This window comes from Protopterus annectens, chromosome 5.part0, assembly GCF_019279795.1.
Source record: "Protopterus annectens isolate FY-2018-M chromosome 5.part0, PAN1.0, whole genome shotgun sequence".
NCBI classification, from domain to species: domain Eukaryota; kingdom Metazoa; phylum Chordata; order Ceratodontiformes; family Protopteridae; genus Protopterus; species Protopterus annectens.
Genome location: NC_056735.1, coordinates 1050062772 through 1050075399, shown reverse-complemented (window position 1 = coordinate 1050075399; position 12628 = coordinate 1050062772).

Here is a 12628-nt window from a genome sequence, read left to right as displayed (position 1 = left end):
AATTTCTAGACCAATGAATTCAAACTGTGGGTTATTTAAGCCTGAAAGTTCACATTTTAATTTGTTCTGACGAAGTCATACTGTTTGATGAAAGCGCTTAACTATTTGTGTATTAATAAATTCTATCTGTGGACTCGCAACGTTGTGCTACTACTTCTTACTGGTTATACTTCAGCACCTCAACACCATTCAGTTGGACTTTATATATATATATATATATATATATATATATATATATATATATATATATATATATATGTGTGTCGGTGTACTTTGATTCACTGAAAACCCATTTCACTGAATTTCAATTCACCTTCAAAAACTGAAAACTCATTTCACTGAATCACATTTCACTGAATGTAAGTACTGTTGGGCAAATAAAATGTATATGCCCTTTTCCCCACTGCAGTGCGATCCTGGAGTTAGCATATATAGTTACGAGGTATGTGGGGGGGGTGCAACCCCCCCATATTGGGGGTGGGGGGGCGTAGCTTTTATATTTATCAATCTCATTTCACTGAAAGCTAACAATATAAAAGCAAAAGTAGGTAAGGGGCTACATCCCCCACACCCCCCTAACTATATATACTAATTCCAGGATTGCATTACAGTGGGGAAAATATATGTTTTATTTGCCAAACCCCAACCAGGGGCAGCAATATCCTAGACCTGGTCATCACCAACATGGGCAACCAGTGTTCCACACCAGAGGCCAATTCCTTGTTGGTCAGATCTGACCACAAGCTAATCACCCTAGACATCCACATCCCGCCCCCACCCCCCATTAGGGAAACAACAGTAAAAAATTTCTACAAAGCCAACTTCACGCTTCTTGAGACAGAAGTGCCAAACTTCACAACACCCATGCAGAATGACAATAGAAGTACGACTGCTGAATCCTACACAAATGCACTTTATAAGTGCTTACACAAGTGCATGGATCATGCTAATATAACCAAGATGCTATCCTCCAAAAAAAGGAAGCCAATCTGGTGGTCTTCTGCCATAAATACAACAGAAGAAGGAAATTGTTGCAAAAAAGAGTAAAATTCCATGATTGGAGGAACTCCCTGGTCAGCCTCAGTAAGAAGCTGAGATCCCTCATAAAATCCTCCAAAGCTAGTTATGAAAACAAAATTGCCACTGATTCTAAAGACAACCACAAAGCATTCTATAGCTATGCCAAGAATCTCAATGTCAACACTCATATCTGCTCTGAGTTACAGCACAATGGCACTAAATATACAGCACCAACTGATATTGACAACATTCTGGCAGATAGGTTCAGTGCTAACTTTACCCCCCTCTCACCCCCTAAAGGACCCATCTCTATACTGGAAGAATGCAAAGTTCTTGTAATCACGGCTGCACAGGTAAAAATCTCAATCTCCAAAGCCAAGAACACAGCATTCATGGGACCTGACAAAATCCCAGGCTGCCTTCTACATGAACTATAGAATGAAATGGCACCCTACCTAAGTACCATGTTCAGTCATAGCCTCACCTCAGGCTTTGTACCCATTGAATGGCGCACCGCGATGGTTATCCCACTCCACAAAAGGGGAGCCATGACAGACCATGGGAACTATGGCCCCATTAGCCTGACGAGCCTGGTCTGCAAGACCATGGAACGTATCATCATGGAACTTATAGACAAAGACATTGGAGATCTCCAAACTCTGGGCCCCACACAGTTCAGATTTGCAAAAGGTGGATCATGTCTCCTAAACCTGATAGACTTCTTTGAAGCAGTCACCAAAGCCATAGATGAGGGTAAGGTGGTTCACACAGCCTATCTAGACCTCGCCAAGGCATTCAATGCCATCCCCCACTCTGGAATTATAGATAAACTCACTAAACTAGGTATAAATCCCTATGCCACAAGATGGGTTGCCAACTGGCTTACTGACAGAACCCACACTGTGAATGTAGCAGACTCCAAATCAGACTTCAGACCAGTGACAAGTGGAGTACCACAGGGTTCAGTCCTGGGTTCTCTTCTGTTCGGTAGCTACTTCTCTGAAGTACAGGCTAACCCAGAAGGTCTTTGGCTAACTAAGTTCGCTAATGACTTTAAACTAGGAGCCATAATCAAAACTCCTAACAGTGTGGACATCCTACAAAAGGGCCTCACTGAGACAGATGCCTGGTGTCAAAGCCATGGCCTGAAGCTCAATGGCAAAAAGTACATTGTCATCCTCTTTGGTAAAAACTCTGTACCCATGAACTACCACATAGGTGGTAGTCTACTTAACACCAAACGTGTGATAAGAGACCTTGGGACACAGGTGGACAGTAGTCTCTCCTTTGATAATCACATCACCACAGTGGTCAGGAAATCCTTCTACATGCCACACCTCATCACAAAAGGTTTCTCATCCGGAACAAAAGAGGTCATTGTTCCTCTCTACTCATCATTCATTAGACCCATTATAGAATACAATGCCCCTTTTGGTATGTACCTCATACGACATCTACAACAACTGGAAAGGCTGCAGAAATACCTCACAAAGAGGATTACTGGCCTCAAACAGATGCCCTACGCAGACCGTCTCAAATATTTCCAACTTTACTCTGTCGCATATTGCCTACTCAGAGGCAATCTCTGCCTAACATACAAAGCTATGTCAAACCCAGAGCTGTTGGACATGCTCCACTTAAAGAAATCTCAATCCCTCCGAGCTACATGCTCTAAGGACCTAAACCTTGTCACCACAATAAACAGGACATGCTGGAGGGATAGATTCCTGTCCCAGAGACTTCCCATACTCTGGAACAGACTACCTATGTCAAACAAAGCTCTTCATTAGCACTCTTCAAGAAAAGAGTCCAAAAACAGAGGAGGCTCGCTACGTCCACTTAAAATAAAAACTATTTAATACTGCAGCAAAGTAAGCGCTTTCACGTTACAGGAACGCTTCATCAGACTTGAATAACTGCCACATAAAATCAGGTGATTTAAATACTATTTTAAAATCACATCTGCCAATCAAAACCATGATTTAATTAATATAATAAATTGCTAAAAAACAATCTATAATAAAACATATTTATACATACATTATATGATTTTATTTAAAATATCTAAAACATATAAGCCTAAGAATGCAATTAAGAATATATATATATTGGGACAATTTCATGTATATATATATATGTTGTGTATATTTAATGGGTATAGGGGCTGGCTGCCAAAAAAGGCTTGAGAGTGACCCGCTCATTCAAGCCATGCCCTCTATGGCCCTGTAGCCTTAAGATCCTTTTATTCTCCCTTTCTTCAGTATAGTTTCTAATATCACCTAACCTATTAGATTTCCTTACCAATTCTAAAACTGTAAAACTGAATTTATGAGATGTGCCTTTATGTAGTATGTGACAAGCTAGAGCGTTTGATTCATTTTCTTTATTTATTGCATACAAATGTTCTCTGACATGTTCTCGCAGACTTCTATTAGTTTTGCCCACATAAAAACATGAGCACTTTTGACATACAGCAATATATATAATATCTCTTGATTTACAGTCTGCATAAAAATTCATATAGTAGGTCTTTTCCATGTCAGGGTGTATAAAGGTGTTATTACCAGACATAAAGGCACATTGGCAGCCCGCCCCTATACCCATTAAATATACACAACATATATATACATGAAATTGTCCTAATATATATATATATATATATATATATATATATATATATTCTTAATTGCATTCTTAGGCTTATATGTTTTAGATATTTTAAATATTTTAAATAAAATCATATAATGTATGTATAAATATGTTTTATTATAGATTGTTTTTTAGCAATTTATTATATTAATTAAATCATGGTTTTGTCTGGCAGATGTGATTTTAAAATAGTATTTAAATCACCTGATTTTATGTGGCAGTTATTCAAGTCTGATGAAGCGTTCCTGTAACGTGAAAGCACTTACTTTGCTGCAGTATTAAATAGTTTTTATTTTAAGTGGTCATGGTGAGCCTCCTCTGTTTTTGGACTCTAGGAATTTTGGATCTGTGGTGGCTCTTTGCTCAACGCTGCTTTGTTGATTTTTATAGTGAACTCTTCAAGAAAAACCTAGATGATTGGATGGGAAATGGGAAATTCACCCCAGGAATCACTTCTGTCGTTCTGCTTGACAGGCGCACAAGAAAATAATTTTCTTGGGTGGCGAAAGCCAGAGTACCATTTTAGCTAGGTTTGTATAGGCCATAGGGCCAATAGCCTAGTACCTACCTATAAACCTATGAACAGTACTTACATTCAGTGAAATGTGATTCAGTGAAATGAGTTTTCAGTGATTTGAGCTTTCAGCGATTTGGTGTGAGTGTTTTGAAATTCAGTGAAATGAGTTTTCAGTGAATCAAAGTAGACCAATATATATATATATATATATATATATATATATATATATATATATATATATATATATGTGTGTGTGTGTGTGTGTGTGTGTGTGTGTGTGTGTGTGTGTGTGTGTGTGTGTGTGTGTGTATGGATAATAGACAATTGAAATGTTCTACTAGTTGTTAACCCATGCAATATATACAATTATTTATATATCTATAATCTATATCTATATCTATATTTGTATTTATCTATATACATATATATATATATATATATATATATATATATATATATATATATATATATATATATATGCATAATCTATTTTTTTTCTCTGCAACTTCAGCACCCTTGACTCTCTCACAAGTGTTCCTCTTCTAATATCTTTCTGGTCCAATACCATCTGTGTAACAACCTCATATGTTAGTCTCTCACTGATCATGATACTTTTAAAAACCTCAAAATAGCAGCAAAGAAACAGACCAACACTAAGGTAAGCCAGGTCCATAGTACAAACAAGAACAGCAAGAGTGTGGAAATGCCAACTAAGAAGTTTTTAATAAACTTTTAATAAAATGTACAGAACCAACAGCAAAGCTTTCATGTATCACACCCTTTCTCAGTGCAGAATAACAACTTAACTCATTACATTTTAAATAAGATCACAGATCACATGATACATCAAATTAAAAATCACATGACACAGCCCATAAGAAATAGTTCAAAAAATATATAAAAAATATATAAAAAACAATATTCATGTTAACTACTTTAAAACAGTTTGTCTCATCTTTAAAATAGGTTTGATACTAGCTAGTGCATTTATACCAGGCTCAGTATCAGCTTGCAAGTAAACAATCCAATTGTATTCACATACTTCCAACCTATTATTAAGATCACCACCCCTGACATTCTTTGAGACAGCCTGTATTATCCTACATTTAAACTCACAATCAGATCCTTTGCCCATAATATGTTTATAAAGAGCATTATTACTAACCTTTCTTCTTATTTCTGAACAATGTCCTCCTAGTCCACAAGCCCTCCTTATCTGCTGGGAGAATATATGTTACCCTTCTTGTATCAGTTCTATGTATCTCAATTTTTTTTCATCTGATTCACTTAAAATGCTCCTAATTATTTGCTGTTGCCTCTCATGTCCTTGATTCTGTTCCATTTTGGTTGTTTCATTCTCTCCTTTTCTTTTATGACTTTTCTTTTTCATGCATCAGTTGTTTTGTTTGTTTCTTTGTAAGTGTTAAGTTCCCCTTTTCAATCATTATCCTCCAGGCCTCCAATTCTAGCATATCATTTTCCAGTCCTCTTAATTGAAGTGACAATAACTGCCACAGGACATCTAAAAATCTCCGGCATTCCCCATTGTCCTATCACTTCTGAGGTCCTCATTCTTCATTTCCCTATTCTACTTCAATTTATTCTTGATACAACTCTGTTATATACTCTCTCTGCTTTCCCTAGTCATTTAAAAAAGAGAGAGAGAAAGAGAGAGATTATGCCTGTTCATTCAGTTATATATTACTGCAGTTCACTAAATTGGGACTAAATGTAGAATCAGTCCATGATGGTTAACCTAATGCACTTAAGACAGTGAAACAGACAGCTGACTAATTCCTAAAACATGTAGAAATTATTGAAATATTCATGTTGTTATGTCACCTTGAGAACTGCACAAGTTATGTAACTAGGTGAAGTAACACCACCTCATCATAATTAAAGAGGTATTGGCTATAGCTCACTTTGAAATGATTATGACTCCGTTTGCCTTTGGATCGATGTCTCTAGTCATCAAAGTGCCTATCTACATTTTGTGATATTCCATTGTACATCAAAAACAATTAAATATGTTGTGCATTTATTGTATTTATTGTATAGCTTTCATAAATTAGTACCAGTGCCCAAACAAGCTGTCATGAAAAAAAGAAATTCACGAAAAGGGCACACAATAACAACAGGATTCAGCTACACAGTGCTTACTTTGACCCGAGTATGACATGATCTTGGATGTTAGAATGCATCTTTTAATACAACAAAAGTGTTGCATCCTTTGTGGCAAAAATCTGAAAGCTTTTGACAGTCTGCTAGACTACATATGGACATGGACCACCACTGATCAAATTTATCAGCTTTCCCACCAATCAGCATATCCTCTTGAGTTGACTAAGAAACTCTTAAACCTTTCTCTAATAATGTGTTCTCTACTATGCCATTCTATTCTGATGAAGTCCTTCCATATCAATGGGCAAAAATCACAAAATAAACATTTAATTGTCTTGCTTCTCTGATTCGTTGGAGCAGAGATTTTTTGAGGCATCCATGCCATTTGTTTTTCTTAGAAAAAAATATTTTATTTTAGCCAGAAAAAATCTGAAAGGCTGCCACCCCACCACCATGTGCATGCCCTGAAATCCAAATATTTCACCAGTATAACTGTTTTCATTATTTCTAAAAAGCACCTACTGGATATTGCAACTTATTAACATATTATATAAAATACACCAGACTGCAAGTTGTGCCATAGCAGCCAGATTAATTTAAACTACAGTGTGACACATTTGATTTGCTTGTGATATATGTTCATGTATGATCCTTAATCAAGAGAACCATACAATTATATTAAAATGACACACACACACACACACACACACACACATATATATATATATATATATATATATATATATATATATATATGGCTATCATATTGGCAAGCATTGAATGAACTAAGGTTATTAAAGAAAATAATGCAACTAGAGATAAACTGAGGTGAAACAGCTGCAATCACTACTTCTGTCAGACTAATATTTTAACTGACATTCTAAGAGAGAAAAACATCTATCCAAAGTAACCTATGTCAAAGAAGGAATGGAAATGTACTTGTAAAATTAAATTACAATATGTTTAATTTAAAGTTTACAGTGGTTATACAAAAAAATAGCTCAAACAGACATCTTTTGGATGACATTTGCTTCAAAGAAGTATTAAGTGATCTGTACAATGCACAAAGGACCATGATGACCAATTTGTTTTGAAGTTATTATAAATTAAGTTTTTTTTTGCAGCACGTGATGCTAAATCTCTTTAAGTGAGGCAGTCTAGGAAGAACAATACACCTGTCAGTGGAAGTATGACTCATGTAATTTTAGCCAGCAGTAGATCCCATAGCTATTTCTTTTACTAATACATTGTTAAAACACTGCTGGAGGCATAAGCACTTTGTAAACGGCTAACTGTTGAAAATAGCATTGAAAATTATCTCAACAAAAACACTACACTTAGGAGTGAGATCATAAGTAAGCATGTGTTTTCTTCTTGTTTTTTGTAATAATAATAACACCATTCCATATGTGAAAATATGTGAAGGCTGCCAGCCTAGCTAGATAGAATTTTATAGATGATTCTATGTCATTGTAAATATGAATATAATCCACAGGCTTGTCCTCTTAAAATGTAAGAAAACTGTGTTAAATGTTGAACTTCAAAAATATAACCACAGTGCACTCTGCTGGAAGAAAGCTGATATGTCAAGCATTGTATGACTGTTTGATCTCAGAGCTCGGAGACAAGATGTCTATGCTAAAACATTCCTTCTGTTGTTTTGAGACCAGAGTTAATTGCTAGATTTTACATATATAATCCCCCGGATTTACTATCCTTCCATGCAGGACTAGCTTAGTCCTGCACGGAAGCGGCCATTCAGGAGCATGATGGCAGTGCACCATGCATATTAATGAAGGCGACCTGCCTGAGCTCTTAATCTTACATGGAGTGTGTAAGAGTGCAGGGCGTGTGGCTGAGAGCAGAGCTCTCAGAATATACATGCCCCTGCAATGAAGAACAGCAGACAATTCCAAAAAGAATGAGTGAGACCGCTCGTAGGTGTATGCATACCCCCAGCAACATCTCCCCATGTGTACAAGAGCAATAGTTAAAACAACAAATATAAAGATTATTTTATGAAACAGATGAAATGTAACCATAGGTGAGCGGGTTTACCCATCGCTTAGCTATGGTAAATGCAGCTTAAATAGCACAAGAGGATGAAAAGCAAGTTATATGCAAATTAAGCAGTACAGCAATACTGTAGTGGGCAGAGGATTCACCTTATGAGCAGTCATTCCCGGTTCAAGTCCCACTGCAGCACATTCCATTTTCCATGTCAAATTACTTTAATACCAATATTTATAGTTGCACAACCTACGACATAACATATATTTGTGAACTGGAGTACTGCATTAAATGCAGATGTGAGGTGTCAGTGTCATAATGTTGCAATGTCCACAGATAATCACATGTGCCCCATACAATATATGTATACAGGAATCAGGGATACAAATGTAAGGTAAAATGTGTAATGAATGATAACTCCATACAGCTTCCAAATCCTCCACCTTCCCAAGAACCATTAGACATTATTGTCTAAATTAGTGCAGTGGTAAGCAGGAGTAAGCACTAGTAAGCAAGTGTAAGCATAATTAATCACTAGTAAGCTGGAGTAAGCATATATAAGCACTAGTAAGTGGGTTTAAGCCCGTCTGTGTGGGGGTAAGCAATGCGCACAAATGTTAAGCAATATTGAAGATAACTCTCTGTAGGCATATGCAACGAGAGGTTAGCAATGCTTACCTTCATGCAAACCCATGCAAACCCACTTACAAGTGCTTAAAAGTGCCTTAATTACTCTGTATGCAACAGCCGGTGTTTTGGCCAGAAACAAAATAAACAGCCTTTGCAGGTCTTGAACCCAGGATCCTGTACACTATAGTCACAGTAGTTAACCACTAAGCCATCATAGCAGTACATAATATTGAGGTATCACCAAACAAATCCTCACTACAGTAAAAATCAAACTGAACATGTGAAAGGAATCTATATACAGTCTTATGTTCTATAACCTGCTACATAACATAAATATGTGAATTGGAGTACTGCAGTAAGCCCAGATGTGAGGTGTAATTGTAATAAAGTATTGAAGTCCCCTAATAAACACAAAGACCCCATACAGTGTACATGCACATGAATCATGGATACCAGACATATATATAACATGTAATGAATAATAAATCAATGCCAAAAAGCAACTATAATACAAAGTAAATATTAAGCAATGCTAAGCATTGCACAGGCCAGCTTAGTAGATGTAAGCAATTTGTAGGCCAGCTAACTCAATTTGCCCATTCGTATACCCCTTTAAACAATGCCAACCTTAGGTAAGCAGTTTGCCCATAACTTAGCCTTTTCAAAACAATGTCAACCTTAGGTAAGCAGTTTGCCCATAACTTAGCCTTTTCAAAACCGTCCAATCACAGCAAAATGTGGGAAGCCGGCCCTATTTAAACCCAACAGGCAGGAATGCATCTCATAACTGGTTGTAGCTTCCTCTTGCAGGCACCATGTCTGGAATAGGAGAGGGAGTGTGCTTTCGGGCACAGCACTGGGGCATCCAGGAGTCCAGAGTCATGGCAGGACTCCTTGTCAAGATCATGAGCAGAGACTGTTGCAGGGCTAGTACCAGGGTTCGCAATATAAAGCAGAAGCCTGGGACTGTCTCACTCGTGACCTCACCAGTGTCACTGATATACCCCAAACTGTTGAGCAGGTCAGGAATCACTATGCCGACCTGAAGTGGTGAAAGGGGGATCACTTGGATCAGAGGATCCAAGAGGCTAGGACAATAGGGGAGGGTCCCAGTAGTGTGTATCACTCCACTATCTGTTTAATAATTGCCAGTTTATGTATATTATGGATAGGTATGGCTAAATATTCCTCTTATGTCCTTCACAGCAGCAAGTGAGCGGGCTCTGAACCAGGAGGCCCATAGATGTCACTTGGAGAGGTTGTGATGCGAGGCAGGTTAGTAATACTCTTGCATGTACTGTCATAGGAAATAAAGCTAACAGTATTAGTAAGTTAATTGCATGTATAAAACCTGCATTGTTTAATGCAAGTACTGCATACACCAGAGAATATGGCAGGAAGAATCTCATATAGGTTGTATGTTAATAAAAGCATAGTAGCCTGACAATGAAGGTCTAACTGCTGTACTGCATGTGTTTTCTCTGGTATCATATGGTAATGCAGATTTGCAATCACTTCATAGTACTGTTGTATTAAGCACTGTTACCCACACTGTGCAACATAAATAAAAAATGTATAGGAATGTCTGTATATGACTGCTGTAATCCCCAGACATCAGCTAGTACAACTGAGAGAGACACAGACAGAAAACAGTGAAAAGACAGACAACAAAATCCAAATAGCACATGCAACTGAAATGTGAACTGTTGTATTTTTAGCACACACAGCCATGGTTCGAATCCTGGGAGTGGTAGTAGTCTGCATACACAATCATACCCCACAAATGTACAGATATGCCCAAAATGTCCAGTAAATTGGCCCATATCTGCTGCTTGTCACTGTGTCCCCTGAGAAATCAGTGGGATAATCCTAGACATATAGGCTGCAAACAAGAAATACAACTGATTGTCACACATCTATAAGATCAAACCTGTCACTCTAGCAACTCCCCAAACTGTTATGAGAGTAATAAGCCAAGTATGTCCCATCTACACCACCATGTTGTCAAGCTGTGACCAGTGTGTGTGTATAGTAATAGACTGAGATGTAAGTGCATAATACTAATGTGAAATCTGGTACTTCAGGTAGTGCTAACAAATATTGCTCCCACAGGTCCTTCAGATATGAACACTGTGCCCAGAAATAAAAGAGTGATACCCTGCACTGGTACTGTTTACTTTGGTATTGTATGGCATTGTTAGTGTTGCAGTTGCTCTGAATAATAAGGTATTACTCATCACTGTCACCCACACTGTGCTGCATAATCTAACTGTCTAGGAAATCCTGCATAAGTGTGCTGTAAGTCACTAAAGGTTGAAGAGGGCAATAGTCTACATATGTCCCGGTTCACCTGCATGTGGTCAAGACATGGCCAGAGTCTGTGCAAAAAGAGATGGACAGGTATGTGCTTAATATCAACCTAGAATCTGGGAGCATGGGTAAAAACAATTAGTTAGTGTTAACAAACAATTCCTCCACATGTATACCAGGTAAGAGGTGTATACTGCAGGTAAAGCCAGTTCATGTATATAGTTGTCGACAGCCATAACACTGTCCAAACTAAGGCAATATGGTAGTGCAGTAATACTTGTAAGGTACAGATAACAGCACTGACTAGGAAAGTAATGCGAACTACAGGAATATACTAGTTGTTAATTGACATCTCCCCCCCCCACTATATCTCCAACAATACACTAAATACCCAACTCAATTGGTACGTAATGACTTCACTGTAATGTTGGGACATATGTCCTATTGTTTGATAATTATTTAAATCTGTTCCGATGCATGTGCTATGTTGAAATACTCCAACACTGATGGCATGGTGCCATCAATGTACCTGCATGCTGTTGTTATTACCACTGTGGTCCCATATATGCATGTGTTCTGTTTGCTATGCAACTGTTCCATATCTGGTGTTTGGGTTAATGGGAATATCTATGCATGCTGTTATACCTAATCCTGGAATGTACTGACTATTACTAACCCACATATGTAGATAAAACATAAACACTGTAACACTTATGGGAATGCGGGTCCCAGCGGACCCACCTCAGCTGGCCGTAGCACCGGGAACCAGCACATCCGGGGCCCAACCTGGGACCTCCTCGTCCACTGGTCCTGCACCACCTTCAGGTGGAACCTCCACAGGGGATGGGGCTCACCCCCCTGGGAGCGGGTGCAGACAGGAACCTGTCACCAGTCACCAGGTCTGGGCCATGGTGCATAGCAAGCTCTGCCGGGAGGTCAGAGATCTGCTATGCCAGCTCGAGAGCCTGGCTCTCCAACTCAGACGCCAGCATAGCCACCTTCGGGGCCGTGAAGGTGCAGTGGTGACTGCCCATGGGTGGGGACCTCACACCCACTGTTTCCACTAGGGGGTTCATGGGCTTCCTATTTCCCAACACCCCTCCCCATCAGGGTGTTTACCCCCCACATGTGTCATATACCACCTCTGTATGCATCTTGTCTATCTTGTCTGTTAATCTACCCAATCTACCTCCCCAAATATACCTACTATCCCTCCCCAATATCCCACTCTCACCTTAAAAAAAAGGGCAATCTGTTCCCAAAAAACAATCACGGCCCATACATAGCTGTTCATTTTGCACACATGTCCACTGGACACATGTAATCTGGTCTAATTGGCATTACAACATATTATTGTTGTCCTCACCCCTC